The sequence below is a fragment of the Trichosurus vulpecula genome, chromosome 8 (assembly GCF_011100635.1).
Source record: "Trichosurus vulpecula isolate mTriVul1 chromosome 8, mTriVul1.pri, whole genome shotgun sequence".
NCBI lineage: Eukaryota > Metazoa > Chordata > Mammalia > Diprotodontia > Phalangeridae > Trichosurus > Trichosurus vulpecula.
The window spans coordinates 196396324-196414890 of record NC_050580.1 but is presented as its reverse complement, the minus strand read 5'-3'; the positions used below and the strand labels follow the sequence as shown (position 1 = coordinate 196414890).

Below are 18567 nucleotides of genomic sequence, written 5' to 3'. Positions count from 1 at the left end.
CCCCTTATAACTTCTTGTAACACAATAGTACTCCATCACAATCATATGCCACAACTGGTTCAGCCATTCCCCAATTGATGAGCATTCCCTCAATTTCCAATTCTTTACCACCACAAAAAGGGCTGCTATAAATATTTTTGTACATATAGGACTTTGTCCTTTGATCCCTTTGGAGTACAGATCTAGTAGTGGTATTGCTGGGTCAAAGGGTATGCACAGTTTTATAGACCTTTGGGCATAGTTTGAAATTGCTCTTGAGAATGATTGGATCAGTTCACAATTCCACCAAAAGTTTATTATTTTCCCTCATGCTCTCCAGCATTTGTCATTTCAAATAGGTGTGAGGTAGTACCTCAGAGTTGTTTTAATTTGCATTTTCTAATCAGTAGTGATTTAGAGCATTTTTTACCATATCACTATTGATAGCTTTGATTTCTTTTTTGAAAACTGCCTGTTTATATCCTTTAGTCATTTATCATTTGGGAGATGGCTCTTATTTTTATAAATTTGACTTGGTTCCTTATGTATTTGAGAAATGAGGCTTTTATCATAGAAACTGTAAATTTTTTTACTATTACTTCATCATCATGGTACCTATTATCAAAATGTAGTTTTCCTAATTATCTCTTTTAGTCAGGTCTATTTTGGCTTTTGCTTTGCCTGAGATCATGATTACTACCCTTGCCTTTTGTTTTTTAACTTCAGCTGAAGTGTAATGGATTCCTTTCTAGTCCTTTATTTTAACTTTCTGTGTGTCTCTGTTTCAAGTGTATCTCTTGTAAATAACATATTGTTGATTCTGGTTTCTAATCTATTCTGCAGCCCACTCCCATTTTATGAGTGAACCCCTCCTATTCACATTCACAGTTAGGATTATCATGTATTTCTCTCTATCCTATTCCCCTTCTCTCTCTCTCTTTTTATCCCCTTGCTCTTCAAAAGTCTGTTTTGCCTTTGACCACTGCTTCCCCTAATTTACCCTCTTTTTTATCATCCCTCCCCCTTTTTCTCTTATCTACTTCCCCTCTTATTTCCTTATTGGGCAAGATAGATTTCCACATCCATTCTACATCCCCCCACCCCCAAATTTTTCCTCTACTATAAAAACTCTTCCTTGTAAGCCTCTTTTATGTGAGCAGACTTTCCCTACTCTACCTCTCCCTTCTCCCATCTCCCACTGAATCTCTCTTTCTCACTCCTTCATTCTTTTGTTTGTTTACCTTTTGGGAGATTATCCCTACATAAAAGACTCACACTCATTCCCTTTCTCTAGATTGTTGTTGTTGTATTTGTCCTTCGTTCTCAAAGAGGACCATGACATCAGGGAAATGATAACATGATTTTCAGTTGACTTTGATTTGAGTGAGGGAGGGCTATGCAAGGTCACCAGCCTCACTTTCTCCTCCAGGGCCATCTAGGTCCAGTGGCCTGATATTCACCAGGGTGACTGGAGATGGCCCAAGATGTCTTTGTCTAGATAGACTTCTTCTAACTGACTTAATATTGATAAAACTCTTAGGAGTTACATGTATCATCTTCCCATATAGGAATGCAAACCATTTAACTGTATTGAGTCTCTTATGAATACCTTTCTTTTTTTAAATTTTTAAAATTTTTTATTTAATATTTTTAATTTTCAGCATTGATTTTCACAAGAGTTTGAATTATAAAATTTCTTCCAATTTCTACCCTCCCCCCACTCCAAGATGGCATATATTCTGATTGCCCCATTTCCCCAGTAAGCCCTCCCTTCTGTCACCCCACTCCACCCATCCCCTTTTCCCTTACTTTCTTATAGGGCAAGATAGATTTCTATTCCCCATTGCCTGTATGTCTTATTTCCTACTTGCGTGCAAAAACTTTTTTTTTGGACATCTGCTTTTAAAACTTTGAGTTCCAAATTCTCTCCCCTCTTCCCTCCTCACCCACCCTCCCTAAGAAGGCAAGCAATTCAACATAGGCCACATGTGTATCGTTATGCAAAACCCTTCCACAATACTCATGTTGTGAAAGACTAACTATATTTTGCTCCTTCCTATCCTATCCCCCTTTGTTCAGTTTTCTCCCTTGACCCTGTCCCTTTTCAAAAGTGTTTGCTTTTGATTACCTCCTCCCCATATCTGCCCTCCCTTCTATCATTCCCCCTTTTTCACCTCCTTCCTCCTTCTTTCCTGTGGGGTAAGATACCCAATTGAGTGTGTATGTTATTCCCTGCTCAGGTCAAATCCGATGAGAGCAAGATTCATTCATTCTCCCTCACCTGCCCCCTCTTCCCTTCCTACAGAACTGCTTTTTCTTGCCACTTTTATGTGAGATAATTTACCCCATTCTATCTCTCCCTTTCTCCCTCTCTCAATATGTTCCTCTCTCATCCCTTAATTTTATTTTTTCAGATATCATCCCTTCATATTCAACTCACCCTGTGCCCTCTGTCTATATATATATATTCCTTTCAACTACCCTAATACTGAGGTCTCATGAATTATACACATCATCTTTCCATGTAGGAATGTGAACAAAACAGTTCCACTTTAGTAAGTCCCTTATGATTTCTCTTTCTTATTTACCTTTTCGTGCTTCTCTTGATTCTTGTGTTTGAAAGTCAGATTTTCTATTCAGCTCTGGTCTTTTCACTGAGAAAGCTTGAAAGTCCTCTATTTTATTGAAAATCCATTTGCTTTGGAGCATGATACTCAGTTTTTCTGGGTAGGTGATTCTTGGTTTTAATCCTAGCTCCATTGACCTCTGGAATATCATATTCCAAGCCTTTCTATCTCTTAATGTAGAAGCTGCTAGATCTGGGGTTATTCTGATTATGTTTCCACAATACTCAAATTGTTTCTTTCTGGCTGCTTGCAGTATTTTCTCCTTGATCTGGGAGCTCTGGAATTTGGCAACAATATTCCTAGGAGTTTTCTTTTTAGGATCTTTTTCAGGAGGTGATCGGTGGATTCTTTCAATTTCTATTTTACCCTCTGGTTCTAGAATATCAGGGTAGTTTCCCTTTTTAATTTCTTGAAAGATGATATCTAGGCTATTTTTTTGATCATGGCTTTCAGGTAGTCTAATAATTTTTAAATGATCTCTCCTGGATCTCTTTTCCAGGTCAGTGGTTTTTCCAATGAGATATTTCACATTGTCTTCCATTTTTTCATTCCTTTGGTTCTGTTTTATAATATCTTGATTTCTCATAAAGTCACTAGCTTCCACTTGCTCCAATCTAATTTTTAAGGTAGTATTTTCTTCAGTGGTCTTTTGGACTTCCTTTTCCATTTGGGTAATTCTGCCTTTCAACGCATTCTTCTCCTCATTGGCTTTTTGGAGCTCTTTTGCCATTTGAGTTAGTCTATTTTTTAAGGTGTTGTTTTCTTCAGTGTATTTTTCAGTATTTTTTTGGGTCTCCTTTAGCAATTCATTGACTGGTTTTTCATGATTTTCTCGTATCCTTCTCATTTTTCTTCCCAATTTTTCCTCTACTTCTCTCACTTGCTTTTCCAACTCCTTTTTGAGCTCTTCCATGGCCTGAGACCAGTTCATGTTTTTCTTGGAGGTTTTTAATGTAGGCTCTTTGACTTTGTTGACTTCTTCTGGCTGTATGTTTTGGTCTTCTTTGTCACCAAAGAAAGATTCCAAAGTCTGAGTCTGAATCTGAGTATGTTTTCACTGCCTGGCCATGTTCCCAGCCAACTACTTGACCCTCGAGTTTTTTTGTTGGGGTATGACTGCTTGTAAAGAGTACTTTGTCCCAAGCTTGAGGGGCTGCACCTCTCCCACAAGAATCACCAACCTGGACTGCGACTCAGATATGAGCACTCCTGCTCTGATCCGCCACTTAATTCCTCCCACCAGGTGGGCCTGGAGCCAGAAGCAACTGCAGTTGTAGTTCTGTCCTCAGGGCTGCACCACCTCTGCTGGCCCTGGGGTGATGGCTGAACTGCCAACTCCTTTCACTCTGTACTTGCAGTTTTTCCCACTAACTTTCTCTGTTGTCTTTGGTGTTTGTGGGTTGAGAAGTCTGGTAACTGCCACAGCTCACTGATTCAGGGTGCTACGGTCTGTTCCGCCTGGCTCCCAGTCTGGTTGGTCCTGGTGCAGCCCACGCTGGGCTCTGCTCTGCTCCCAGCTCCGTGTGATAGACCTTGCCCAGAGACCATCCAGGCTTTCCTGGGCTGGAGCCCTGCTTCCCTCTGCTATTTCGTGGGTTCTGCAGTTCTAGAACTTGTTCAGAGCCATTTTTATAGGTGTTTGGAGGGTCCTGCAGAGTGCCCTAGGCAAGTCCCTGCTTTCCAGCTGCCATCTTGGCTCTGCCTTTCATGAATACCTTTCATGCTACCTTTTTATGCTTCTCTTGAGTCTTGTGTTTGAATGTCATATTTTCTATTCAGCTCTGGTCTTTGCATCAAGAATGCTTGAATGTCCTCTATTCCATTAAATATCCATTTTTTCCCCTGAAGGATTATACTGGATTTTGCTGTTTAGATTATTCCTGGTTGCAATCCTAGCTCCTTTGTCTTCCAGAATATTATATTTCAAGCCCTCTGATCCTTTAATGTAGAAGCTGCTAAATCTTGTGTAATCCTGACTGTGACTCCACAACATTTGGATTGTTTCTTTCTGGCTGCTTGCAATATTTTCATCTTGATCTGGGAGCTCTGGAATTTGGCTATAATATTCCTGGGATTTTCATTTTAGGCTCTCTCTCAGCAAGTGATTGCTGAATTCTTTCAATTTCTATTTTATACTCTGAATGCAAGATATCAGGACAGTTTTCCTTAACGATTTCTTAGAATATGATGTACAGGCTCTTTTAAAAAAAATCATGGCTTTCATATAGTCCAATAATTCTTAAATTATTTTTCTTCAACCTATTTTCCGGGTCAGTTGCTTTTCTGATGAGATATTTCACATTTTCTGATTTTTTTTTATTCTTTTGACTTTGTTTTATTGTTTCTTGATGTCTTGTGGAGTCATTAGCTTCCACTTGCCCAATTCTAATTTTAAAGGAATTATTTTCTTCAGTGAATTTTTGTGCTTCTCTTGCCATTAGGCTAATTCTGTTTTAATACCTTAAAGGTATTATTTTATTCAATTTTATTTGCCTCTTTTTGCCAAGATATTCATTTTCTTTTCATAATTTTCTGGCATCATTCTCATTTCTTTTCCCAATTTTCCCGCTACCTTTTTTCTTTCTTTCTTTAGCTCTTCCAGGAATGTTGGTTGGGCTTGGGTCCAAATTAGCATTTTTCTTTGAGGCTTTGGTTGTGGCACCACAGCAGCTTTCTACAATCAATGTTTGCACATTTTCCCAGCCTATTTGTCTTTGAACTGTTAAAAGTTGGGCTTTGCTCACCAGAGAGTGAGGAGACATTGGCCCAAGCTTTAGACTTTTTCGTGCTGCTGTTTTCAAGAGAGTTTAGGGAGTATGCAAGTTTTCAGTGCTTCCAAAGTGATGTGATCCAGGGAGAGGTGTGGTCATAGCTCTCCTGGTCCATGCTCTGGTTTTTACCCTGGAAGGGCCCCTGCTCCCCTGCAGTTGCACACACTAGCATTCCTCTTGGACCTGGAATTGTGACCTAGAATGATTGGGGGCAATAGAGTTACCAATCAGTGCCAGTTGCACTCTTTCTGAAACCTATAATCTCTTTCTGACTAGTTCTCCAGCCCCAGGCCAAGAGCTCCTGAAGATGCTCCTGCTGTTTGCTGTGCCCCTCCCAGCTCCACCTCTGATGTCCCTGCTCTGGACTGGCTCCTACCTCCATGTCACAGACCTCCCCTGCCTACCTCCCAAGTTGTCTTAGGCTGGAAAAATGTCTCATTCTGAGCTTTTGTTGGCTCTGCTGCTCCAAAATTTTATTTGAGGAGTTATTTTAAAGTTGTTTGGAGAGGAATGTTGGTATAGTTTGGCTGGATTACTGCCTATACTCCACCCTCTTGATGGGAAACCAAACCTACTCTTTAATTCCCAACTCAAATGGCACCTCCAAGTTGCCTTCCCTGATATCCTTCCCCACCCTGATTTCACAAATTACTTGTAGCTATCAGTGATTATTTTGAATCAGAGGTATTTGTGTATGTCAAATTCCCTACTGAATTAAAGTTCCATGAGGAGAGAGGTCCTGTGATTTAAACTGTGGATTTCCTCCAGAGCTTAGAACAGTGCTATATGTGGAGCAGGAGCTTAATAAATGTTGGTTGAATGAATAAGAGTCTCTTGCACTAGTTTAGGTGAGAGTTAATGAGGACACCTGACTAGAGAGGTGGCAGTGGGAGTGGAAATATGAGATAGCCAGGGCATTGTCAGTGACTATTATCGGCACATGAGTCCTGCTTCACCACCCTATGGGATTATGTCCCAAGGTAAAATCTGTCATCCCTAGTCATAGACTGTCAGAGCAAAAGGAGACTTCAGAAATCATCTGGTATGACTTCCTCATTTCATAGATGAGGAAAACTGAGGCCAAGAGAGGGGGCTCATAGTGCTGGAGATGGAGGAAACCTTATAGGTTATCTAGTCTAACCCCCTTATTTTACAGATGGAGAAACAGACCCAGAAAGGTCTAGAACCCAGATGATCTAATTTTAAGTTCTATGTTTTCTACTATTCCAAGATGGTTCTCATGAAGGTTGTCTATACTTTGCCCTCTACGCCTCACCCCAAATCTAGGAAATTAAGCAAGAATGTACTGATTATCATCTGACTTTGTCAGCAGTGAGATGCAGTTATGGACAAGGCACTGGCCTTAGACTCAGAAAGACCTTGTCCTGCTTTGAACTTTTACTAGGCCGTTGTGACCTTGTGTATTGGTAATTAAGGAGGGCTTTTAGCACTTATCAATCAAGTGCCCTTGAAGAGTTTGACCTTTGTTTCCTTGATTAAATTAGGAGTGCTTGATGACCTCCTTGCTTCAAGGGAAAGCCTAGTTTACATGGGTTTGAGTGACATGTTTGTAACATCAGAGGCTTTTAGACCATGTGGGTTTAAGTCGCATTTTTGTGACACTTTTAGATCACATGGATGAGTCGCATGTGTGATTTACCTTTGACCCTGAACAAGATCTATAAACCCAGAAGGTGGCATTCTCCCTGAGGCTCTCACTCCTGGAGGTGCGGGGCTCTGGGCATCCACTTAAAGAGCCTCCCAGCTGAACTCAGATGTTGATGGTTTCTTGGAACTATGAATTGTGTTTGGTCTGTTTATAAATGTATGTTTCTAATTTGTTTGTATTTGCTCAGAAGTTCAGGGTGCTGGCTTTTTCCCCTGAACTAAGTGATATTTGTATGTTGGATTGAAATAGGATTGTTAACCCCTTAATGTTGCTTTCCTTAGTAAAGCAGAACAAAAGAACCTGTGCTGGTAGCATTCTTCTTGTTGGGCTTGTGTTGTTCTTTCACTCCCACAGCAACTGCTACCTGAATTGTTGCAACACCTTTGAAAAGTCACTTAACTTTGATGTGCCTTAGTTTAATCATCTGTAAAATGGGGGAGCTAGACTCAGTTGTCTCTAAGAGCCCTTCCAAGTCTAGCTCTTTGAAGGTCCTAGATCAGGTACTTTGGTAAATACAAGAGAAGTAGAAGAAATTATTCCAGAAAATCAAAGAACTCACCATCCATCTGGGAAGACAGGACTTAGCCACCTAAAACAATCAGAGAACTATTATACAGCCACTTTTTGAAAACTCATTTAATACAAAGGAGTCTAAGCTTTGCTTGGTATATGACAAGGAGCTACTGAAGATTTTTGGAAAAGGGAGTAACATGCCTAGGCCTGTGCAAAAGACGAGTTTCCTCACTGGTGTTCCTGCCCCTCCTCTCTGTCCTCTCAAACCTTTTCCGCCCTGCCCCAAAGACCATATGATCATTAAGCCAGTGATAGAGGAAGCTGTCTCAAAGTAAATATTTTTTCAGGTAACTTGGAGATCTGTGTTGGTGCACCCCAGGATGGGGAGAGGACTGGAGATTATGCCATATGGTGATAGGATGAAGGAACTGGTCATATTTAGCTTGGGGTAGACAGGGATGGAGTGAGGAAGACCTGAATTCAAATCCAGCTTCAGACACTCCCTAGCCATGTGACCCTGGGCAAGTCACTCAACCTCTGTTTCCCTTTATCCACTGGAAAAGGAAATGGAAAACTACTCCAATATCTTTGCCAAGAAAACCCCAAATGGGTATGGGTTCAAATCAAGATGGGGGAGTATAGGCAGCAACCCAGCCAAATTATGCCAGCATTCCCCTCCAAACAATTTAAAAATACCTCTTCAAATCAACAACGTGGTCCACAGGGACATGACTGAACAACTAAACAAGACAAGGCTTAGGAAGGGATGTGATAAAATATTCAATTATTTGGACAATTGCCAGATGGAAGAGGCTAGATTTATTTTTCTTGTTTCTAGAGAGCAGAGTTAGAAGCAATGGATGGGAGGCAGGTAGGTGGTACAGTGGATAGAGCACTAGACCTGGAGTCAGGAGAAACTGAGTTCAAATTCAACCTCAGATAATTGTCACTTACTAGCTGTGTGACCCTGTGTGTCACTTACCCTTGATTGTTGTAATAGGAGGGCAGAGTTTATAATCTCAAAGAGGATCATAAACATGTCTGAAAGGTTCGGAACCGCCGGATATAAGAAACTCTCAAAGTAGAAGGCAGAAGAATCAAAACATATATTTAGGCTCCACAGTAACCAACCCATGAACCAGCAACCCCATTTTGATATATTGATCAAAAGCTTCCAGGCCCAATAAGTACGCCTTGAAAGAGTAACCAGGAGGCTACAGAGAAGCATGATTGCGTAAAGCAAAATCATGCTTCCCCCTCTATGGTAAAAAGATTACCCACTGGCTTCAAGTCCTTGTTCAGCTTCCTCCCGTAGGTCAGCTCTGCTACTGGCAGCTCCTGCTTCAGCTGTAGCTGTGGCTGTGGCTGTGGCTGTGGCTGTGGCTGTGGCTGTGGCTGTGGCTGTGGCTGTGGCTGTGGCTGTGGCTATAGCAGCCTCTGGCTCCAACAGGAGCTGCTTTTAACCATCCGGCTTCTGCGGGGGTGTAAGGTACGCCGGGGAAAGCACAGGTTCTTTCAATCTGCTTAAGCAAGGTGAAGGGGTTGACCAGGAAAGCACAGGTTCTTTCCATCAGCTTAAGCAAGGGAAGCAAGGTGAAGGGGCCGACAAGCTTACTCCAGTCCAACATACAAACAGCATTCAGTTCAGGGGAAAAAGCCAAACTAGTCAAGGGCACTTGTTGACTAAGTGCTAAGGAGCCCATTTTTGGTTGCCAACCCAATTGTGAAGGAGAAGGAGAAGGAGAAGGAGAAGGAGAAGGAGAAGGAGAAGGAGAAGGAGAAGGAGAAGGAGAAGGAGAAGGAGAAGGAGAAGGAGAAGGAGAAGGAGAAGGAGAAGGAGAAGGAGAAGGAGAAGGAGAAGGAGAAGGAGAAGGAGAAGGAGACATAAGCACATAAAATATATATTTAATATATTGCAATATTTATTACTGTTGCTATAGAGGGAATTTTTGCAACTGTATGACTGATGTAGAGGTGTGCTGGTGTTTTAACAACCTGCTCTCCAAAAATCAGGTTATGCTTTTAAATTTGATCTGCATTATTAACACTTTCTCCATCACTTTGAAACTAGGCAATCAAGAAAACCCTAAATTGAGTTGATTTGTAGTATTTACAGATTTCTGAGGTGTGAGTGTTCACACTGAAAAATTTAACAATCAGCTTTAGTGAGCCAGGAGGACCCTCTGAGGCTCTGTGCTTTTTTATCCCTACTGCTGGTGCTCTTTTTATTTCCTTTCTCCCTTTCCCCCAAAGCCCACTTCTCTCTCATGCAAATTCCACCCATCCCCAAGTTGCAGCTCAAGTCTGCCAACTGGCCCCTCTGGCTCCATAGATCAGGGTGATGCTACAGCATTTGATGTCTGTATTGTGGAGTTTAGTACTGAGTTCTTACTGTTGTTTTGTCGTTTGAGCCATGTCCAGCTCTCCATGACCCGATCTGGGGTTTTCTTGGCAAAGACACTACAGTGGTTTGCCATTTCCTTCTCCAGCTCATTTTACAGATGAGGAAACTGAGGCAAACAGGGTGAAGTGACTTGCTCAGGGTTACACAACTAATAAAAACCTGAGGCCCAGCTTTGAACTCAGGTCTTCCTTACTCAAGGCCCAGCACTCTATCCCTGGCACCACCTAGCTGTCCTGGTACTCAGTTCTACTTTCTCTTACATTGCTTGGTGTCCTTATTAATTCTGTCCTTTTATGTACAGCCCCTCCAGGACAGAGACTGTGTCTTTTATCTCTCTTTGTTTAATAGTAATTGCTAGCATTCATCTTTAAGGTTGCAAGGTATAGTACTCATGTCATTGATTTATATATTTGATTTTCACAATAACCCCAGGAAGCAAATGCTATTATCATCTCTGTTTCATAGACAAGGAAACTGAACCCGAGACAGACCAAGTGACTTGGCCAGGATCACACAGCTCCGAAGTGTCTAAAACTGATCTGAACCCGGGTCTTCCTGGCCCAGGTTCAGCTCGCTAGCCACTGCACCAAGTATCTGCTATTTCCCTTATAAATCCTCCTATGTCCAGCACAGTGCTTGGCACATAGTACGCATTTGGTAATTCCTCCTTGGTCAATTTTATTAGCTTCAAACCTCTGAGTGAAATAAAATGTCCAAGGAAGTGAACATGTACAGCATTGTGGATAGGGTGGATAGAGAACCAGTTTTGGAGGCAGGAAGACCTGGTTTCAAATCCAGTCTAATACATTGAATATAATATGACCTTGGGTTGGGTAAGTCACTTAACCTCTCACATAAAAACCAAGGTCCCTCCCTTTATGGCACATTTGTCCTATCATTAGCACACTTTGTGTTCAGGGCCTTGAAGTGACTAGAGCCTAGTAAAATGCTTGATAAATACTTATTGGCTGACTAAGACAAAAGGAAAAGTTAAAAAGGCTAGGCAGCCAGAAAGGGGCAAAACAGAACGAGAGATTATATACATGGTGTGATTGAAGGTAAAGATCAAACCTCCCCCTATTCCACCATTTGAAATTGTTCAATTTTAGGTCAATACAAACAGAACCATAATAAGTAATCTTAGGGTCCAAGGCAAGCACCATAAAACACTCCCATATAATATGTATTTAAGAAAAATTCAGTTGGCAGGAGAGGAGACTGTGGGACACTGGACCCCTCTGTGAGAGCCCAGCACCAACTCATGGTGGGGAGAGAGTTGTATTTTCAGTTGAACCTGTGATTTCAATAATATAGGGAAGTCCCAGTTAGGAAATTTTCCTCTCCCAGTGTAGATTAAGATGATTGAGGTGATTTCTGGTAAGGTCACAGCTGGGGGTGAGGAGTGGGGGTGTAGAGCGGGGGAGCTGGGAGCTGGGAGCAGAGCTGGAGGGATCCTCACAGAGCTGTAGGGGGAAAGCATGCCATCTGGTAGCTTCCGATTTTAACTAATTATCCTCACTAACTAGGTGTTAAGCTCAGTTGTTTCCACACTGCAGAAGGAGGGCAAGGCCTGTGAAATGCAAATGTCGTACATTAAAAGATTGTACAATGTTTGGAAATTCTTATGTGAAATATTTGTGTCTTCTAAATTTTGGTGGCCTAGTGCCAAGACCCAGTTGCCTTGACCTACTTACAGCTCTTGAATGAAGTTTTCTACTAAAACGCAAGTGCTCCTGAGAGAGAGAGAGTTGGGAACTATCAGTTATTCACACCTTAGCATGAATTAATTTAACCAGCTTTCTTTCCTCCTGATACTTAGCAGGACTGGGAGAGATAGGTCCCTAGGCACACTAGCAGAGCATTCCAGGGCTGCCCTCAGCCCTTTCCACACAAAGGAACCCTAGATTGCAGCAGGAGGCTTAAATCTCCAGAGATCACTCATGCCATTTTTGTTCTGGCTTCTTTTCTCCAGAGGTATAGCACAAGGACTGAGTCGAAGGGATCACTTTAAATAAAAATGTTAAAAATTGGAAGAGAGACAGACAGAGAGACAGAGGCAGAGAGAGAGAGACAGAGAGAGACAGGGGGAGGGAGACAGAGAGAGAGAAAAAGAGAGAGAGAGAGAGATAGACACGGGGTGGGGGGAGGAGGGAGAGAGAGGGGGTGGGTAGAGAGAGTCGGTCAAAAGGCTCAGCTGACAGAGGGGAGACACTGCCTTCGAGAGTCCTAAGGAACTGCCAGTAATACTGGCATCTATAGGAGGCAGACAAGGGAGGAAAACTTGATCGGGGTGACTGCAGGCCTTCTTTGTTTCCTGTGGGTCAGAGTCCTCAGGCTTCCATCAGCTTCTTCACGTTGTTTGCTGAGACTGCAACGTTAGCCTGGATTACAGCAACGCCTCTGGCGTCAGCCTTGTGCAGCCCAAATCCTCTCCTGGCAAAGGATCAGATGCCAGTATCAGTTTTATCTGACAACTGGGTCCTTTGCTTATTAACAGATGGTGAGTCAAGGTTGTGGAGAGCTCGGCTAGCTGTCAACATCTGGGACCAACCACAATAAAAAGGGTAGGCAGGATGGTTGCCTGTGAGGAGCAAAGGTTCTGTAAGCAGAAGCTGAAAGTTGAATGGGTATTAAATGAATGAATGAATGAATGAAAAAGCATTTATCGAGTGCATACTGTGTGCCAAATGCTGTGCTAGGTGCTGGGGTGGGGCAGAGTACAGGCAGAAAATCAAGATAGTCTCTATTTTCAAGGATTTCACACTTTAAGATGACAAAGAGAGGTCAGCTACAGGTAGACAGAAATGCCCAGAGTCCTATGAGACTACAGTATTAATAAGAAGACCCAGGAGTTCTTAGGATGTATGGAGTGTTTGCCTCAAAGGAGCATCCCACTGTCATTAGTAAGAGGGTGGGATGGGTCTAAGGGTCAGAGTGGGGAGGAAATTTCCTCCAACAAGATCCTGCCAAGAGGAGAAAAGAGACAGGGGATGTTGGCAGGAAGGAGGTTGGGAGTGGGTTTTGGGATAGAGCGGGGGATATGGTAAGGCTTGGAGCCAGCTCTGGCTGGTGCCCTCAAGGAACCCTTAATGGTGTCTGACGTGGTCTGGAGTAGGGGAGAAGGGAAAATGAGGGTGGGATTTTAGCCCTTATATCCCAGGGACAATTCAAAGCTGTGATAGACATCAATTCAGCCTGGGATTGTTCTCTGGATTCTGATAGAAGGACCATTTATCCAAGTTCTTGAACTACAAGGAGAAAAAGAATATAAGCATCCTTGCCCCTAATTTGCCACAAAGTGGGAGGATTTGGGACCTGCTAGTGAATGGTCCTTCTGCTATAAAGGACAAAAGGAATCTCTTGTGGTTCATGAGCTCATTTTTTCATACAGACATCTGATTACCTCCTATGTCACACACACTTCATTCACCTCCCCTCTGAAAATGATCTGTCCTTAATTGTTGTTAAACTTTGCCAGAATAGTTTCTGTCTTCTCTGGTTATGTAGCAATGAATTTGAGACATCAGAAATCCTTTTTAGTTTCTGTTATCATTATTACATCTGATTATTACACATCTTAACCACACCCATGAATCAGGAATCATTCAGAGTTTCAGAGTCTTAAAATATTATCCTCACCTTAGGGAGGGGGTGAAAGACAGGAAGGCCTGGGTTTGAATCCTGCCTATGATTCTTATTAGCTATCTTGGGCAAGGCCTAGGTTCATTGATTTAGAATGGAAAGGAGCCTTAGAGGTCATCTTGTCCAGATTCCTCATTCTAAGTAGGAGGAAACTGAAACCCAGAGAAGCATAAGGGACTTGACCCCAGTCTCAGGGGCAAAAGGCAGAACTAAGTTTCAATTCCAAATCTTCTGACTCTAAAGCTAGCTCCCTTCTTTATAATATGCTCCCTCTCTGCTCGCCTCTCAGCCTCCAAATTGTGGGGTGAAACTCACAAAGTTATTCTGAGGATCCCATGAAATAAATACACACAGGAGCTATTGCTTTCATCTTGGAAATGATGCTGTAGTGTTCCCAATTTTCCAAGCCTTGGAATGGTGTCCAAACTATTTAGAGTGATTGGGTGGGAAGGTACAGGCCCAAGGAAGTCAGTAAAGTGGAACTACCAATCAGTCAACCAACAAACATTTATTAAGTGCCTATGTGCCTGGCACTGTGCTAGACATTGGCAATGCAAAGACAAAAGAGAAATAATCCTAGCCCACAAGGACCTTACAATCTAGCCAGGGGAGACAAGACCTACATATACACGTATATCAGATGTTAAACTAAGAAGAACAGATACTACACTTGATCTTAGCCAAAAGGCCAAGAAGGGTGCACAGGGTGTATGAGTGTTCAAGAAAGACTAGCATCTCTGGTGTGAGGGCTTGCCAAACCCTTTTTAGGGCTGCTCATCGATATTTGGTGTCCACCTGGCACCCAGGTCTTACCTGTGTGACTCCGAGAAGCTGTAACATGCACAGCAACCACAGCCCTGCAAACCTCCTCAGCAGACGGGCTAAACCAGGTTGAGGGTAACTGACGGGTTTGAGGGTATCTACTCTAAGCATATGAAGACTTCCCCCAGTGGAATGGGCAGATGAGAACAATCTGTCATGAAGATGGCTGAAGCAGACACCAGGGAATGCTTAGGGTTTGGTCACACATTGAAAATTCCAAGGTCACTCACTGAATATCAGGTCATCATCAATCTTCATGACTTCTGTCTTGCCACTGGAATTCGATGACTCTGGAAGCTGAAGTCTTTGTCTACCTCTGCCTCACTTAACTCCAATTGACATGCAAGATAAGACATCACCCATGATATCATTAGTTCTTAGAAAATGAAGGACAAACAAGTAACAATATAGCTATATATGAAATATATGAGCAACTAGGTGGGGCACTAGATAGAGTGGTGGGCCTGGAGTTAGGAATGTTCATCTTCCTACATTCAAATATGGCCTCAGACATTTATTAGCTGTGTGACCCTGGAGAAGTCCCTTAACCCTGTTTGCCTCAGTTTCCTCATCTGTAAAATCATCTGGATAAGGAAATGGCAAGCTACTCCAGTATTTTTGCTAAGAAAACCCCACATGGGGTCATGAAGAGCCAGACATAACTTAAAAGACTGAACATCTTCAAGAAAGCCTGTGTGGATGGACTGTAATGTACATGAGGGAAAGTAATATATAGTAAGACTGGAAAGATAGACTGGGGCCATATTGTAAAGGGCTTTACATGCCTAAAAGAGCTTCTGCTTTATTATAGAGGTAACAGAGAGTCCATGGAGGCTACTGAGCAGGTGAGTGACTTGGTCATCCATGTGCTTAGGAAAATAGGTTAGACAGCTGTATGAACAGACGGGCTGGACCCTTAGGGATCTCAGGATAGCAAAAGTTCCTATCTGTCTATTTATCTAGAGCAGGGCAGTCCAACCTTAGGTTATCTTAGGGCTGCATTAAAATAAAATAATTATTCGAGGGCTGCACCAAGAATAAAAAATACAGTACACTAATAAAAAGTGGGGGAATGGGGCGGGGTGGAGCCAAAATGGCAGCTGGAAAGCAGGGACTTGCCTGAGCTCCCCCCCAGGTCCCTCCAGAAACCTATAAAATTCTAGAGCTGCAGAACCCACTAAATAACAGAGGGAAGCAGATCTCTAGCCCAGGAAAGCCTGGATGGACATGGGGAAGGGTCTATCGCATGGAGCTGGGAGCAGAGCAGAGCCCACCTTGGGCTGTGCCCAGACCGGGAGCCAGGCGGAACAGGCCCTAGCGCCCTGAATCAGTGAGCTGTGGCAGTTACCAGACTTCTCAACCCACAAACACCAAAGACAACAGAGAAGGTTAGTGGGAAAAGCTGCAGGGGACAGAGTGAAAGGAGTTGGCACTTTGGCCACCACCTCAAGGGCAGCAGAGGTGGTGCAGCCCTGAGGACAGAACTACAGTTGCAGTTGCTTCTGGCTCCAGGCCCACCTGGTGGGAGGGATTAAGTGGTGGATCAGAGTGGAAGTGCAGAGCCTGCTTAAGATCTGAGTCAGGGTCAGAGTTGGCGGTTCTTGGGGGAGGAGGAGTGCTGGTGTGGCAGAGCTTGCTGTGTAGAAATAGCTCTGAAAACAACAACACAGCCCCTCAAGCTTGGGAAAAAGTACTCTCCACTCTACAAGCAGTCATACCCCAAAGAAAAACTCAAGGGTCAAGTAGTTGGCTGGGAATATGGCCAGGCAGCAAAAACAGACTCAGATTCAGACTCAGACTTTGTAATCTTTCTTTGGTGACAAAGAAGACCAAAACATACAGCCAGAAGAAGTCAACAAAGTCAAAGAGTCTACATCAAAAGCCTCCAAGAAAAACATGAACTGGTCCCAGGCCATGGAAGAGCTCAAAAAGGAGTTGGAAAAGCAAGTTAGAGAAATAGAGGAAAAATTGGGAAGAGAAATGAGAGTGATGCAGGAAAACCATGAAAAACAAGTCAATGACTTGCTAAAGGAGAACCAAAAAAATACTGAAGAAAATAACACCTTAAAAAAATAGACTAACTCAAATGGCAAAAGAGTTCCAAAAAGCCAATGAGGAGAAGAATGCCTTGAAAGGCAGAATTACCCAAATGGAAAAGGAGGTTCAAAAGACCACTGAAGAAAATACTACCTTAAAAATTAGATTGGAGCAAGTGGAAGTTAGTGACTTTATGAGAAATCAAGATATTATAAAACAGAACCAAAGGAATGAAAAAATGAAAAACAATGTGAAATATCTCATTGGAAAAACCACTGACTTGGAAAATAGATCCAGGAGAAATCATTTAAAAATTATTGGACTACCTGAAAGCCATGATCAAAAAAAGAGCCTAGATATCATCTTTCAAGAAATTATCAAAGAGAACTGACCTTATATTCTAGAACCAGAGGGTAAAATAGAAATTGAAAGAATCCAAGGATCGTCTCCTGAAAAAGATCCCAAAAAGAAATCTCCTAGGAATATTGTTGCCAAATTCCAGAGTTCCCAGATCAAGGAGAAAATACTGCAAGCAGCCAGAAAGAAACAATTTGAGTATTGTGGAAACACAATCAGGATAATACAAGATCTAGCAGCTTCTACATTAAGGGATCAAAGGGCTTGGAATATGATATTCCAGAGGTCAATGGAGCTAGGATTAAAACCAAGAATCACCTACCCAGCAAAACTGAGTATCATGCTCCAAGGCAAAATATGGATTTTCAATAAAACAGAGGACTTTCAAGCTTTCTCAGTGAAAAGACCAGAGCTGAATAGAAAGTTTGATTTTCAAACAAAAGAATCAAGAGAAGCATGAAAAGGTAAACAAGAAAGAGAAATCATAAGGGACTTACTAAAGTGGAACTGTTTTGTTTACATTCCTACATGGAAAGATGATATGTATAATTCATGAGACCTCAGTATTAGGGTAGCTGAAAGGAATATACATACATACATACATGCATACATACATACATACATACATATAGACAGAGGGCACAGGGTGAGTTGAATATGAAGGGATGATATCTGAAAAAATAAAATCAAATTAAGGGATGAGAGAGGGAGAAAGGGAGAGATAGAATGGGGTAAATTATCTCACATAAAAGTGGCAAGAAAAAGCAATTCAGTTGGGAGGGAAGAGGGGGCAGGTGAGGGGGAATAAGTGAATCTTGCTCTCATCGGATTTGACCTGAGGAGGGAATAACATACACACTCAATTGGGTATCTTTTTTTTTTGTAGGTAAAATATTTATTATGCATTTATTATGTTCCAGGCACTGTGCTAAGCACTGAGAATACAAGCACAAGGGAAAACAAAGTCAGTCCCTGCTCTCAAGGAATTTATATTCTTTTTTTTTAATATTTTTTTATTTTTAGTTTACCACACATGGTTCTACATAATTTTGAGTTCCAGATTTTCTCCCCTCCCTCTCCCCGCCCTTCCCAAGATGGCATGGAATCTCATATAACTACCATGTATAACTTCGCATTGAATTAATTTATACACTAGTCAAGTTGTGGAGAAGAATTATGACCAATGGAATGAATCATGAGAAAGAAGAGACAGAACCAAAAAAAACAAAACAAAACCCCAAAAACAAAAACAAAAGAGAAGAAAAAAGGCGAGCATGTAGTGTGCCTCAATCTGCATTCAAACTTCACAGTTCTTTCTCTGGATGAAGATAGCATTCTCCATTATGAGTCCCCTGGAGTTGTCCTTGCACCTTGCGTTGCTGAGAAGAGCAAAGTATGTCAGGGTTGGTCCTCACGGAATCCATATATCTGTGGTTGTGTACAATGTTCTCCTGGCTCTGCTCCGCTCACTCAGCATTATGTTGTGTAGGTTTTTCCAAGTTGTTACAAAGTCCATATCATCCCCATTTCTTATGGCACAATAGTATTCCATTACCTTCATTCCATTACCACAGCTTGTTCAGCCATTCCCCAATTGGTGGGCATCCCTTTGATTTCCAATTCTTGGCTACCACAAAAAGAGCTGCTATAAATATCTTTGTACATATGGGTCCCTTTCGCTCTTGTGTGATTTCTTTGGGATACAACCCTAGAAGTGGTATTGCTGGGTCAAAGGGTACGAACATT

General features: G+C 42.1%; 1 protein-coding gene and 1 pseudogene across 1 annotated transcript in view; one reads left to right on the top strand and one right to left on the bottom strand.

Moving 5' to 3' along the window:
• PLA2G4E (phospholipase A2 group IVE) overlaps window positions 1-18567 on the top strand; it is a 144051-nt gene that overhangs the window by 16108 nt on the left and 109376 nt on the right. The window lies entirely within an intron of this gene.
• Window positions 14210-14305, bottom strand: LOC118830410 (annotated as a pseudogene).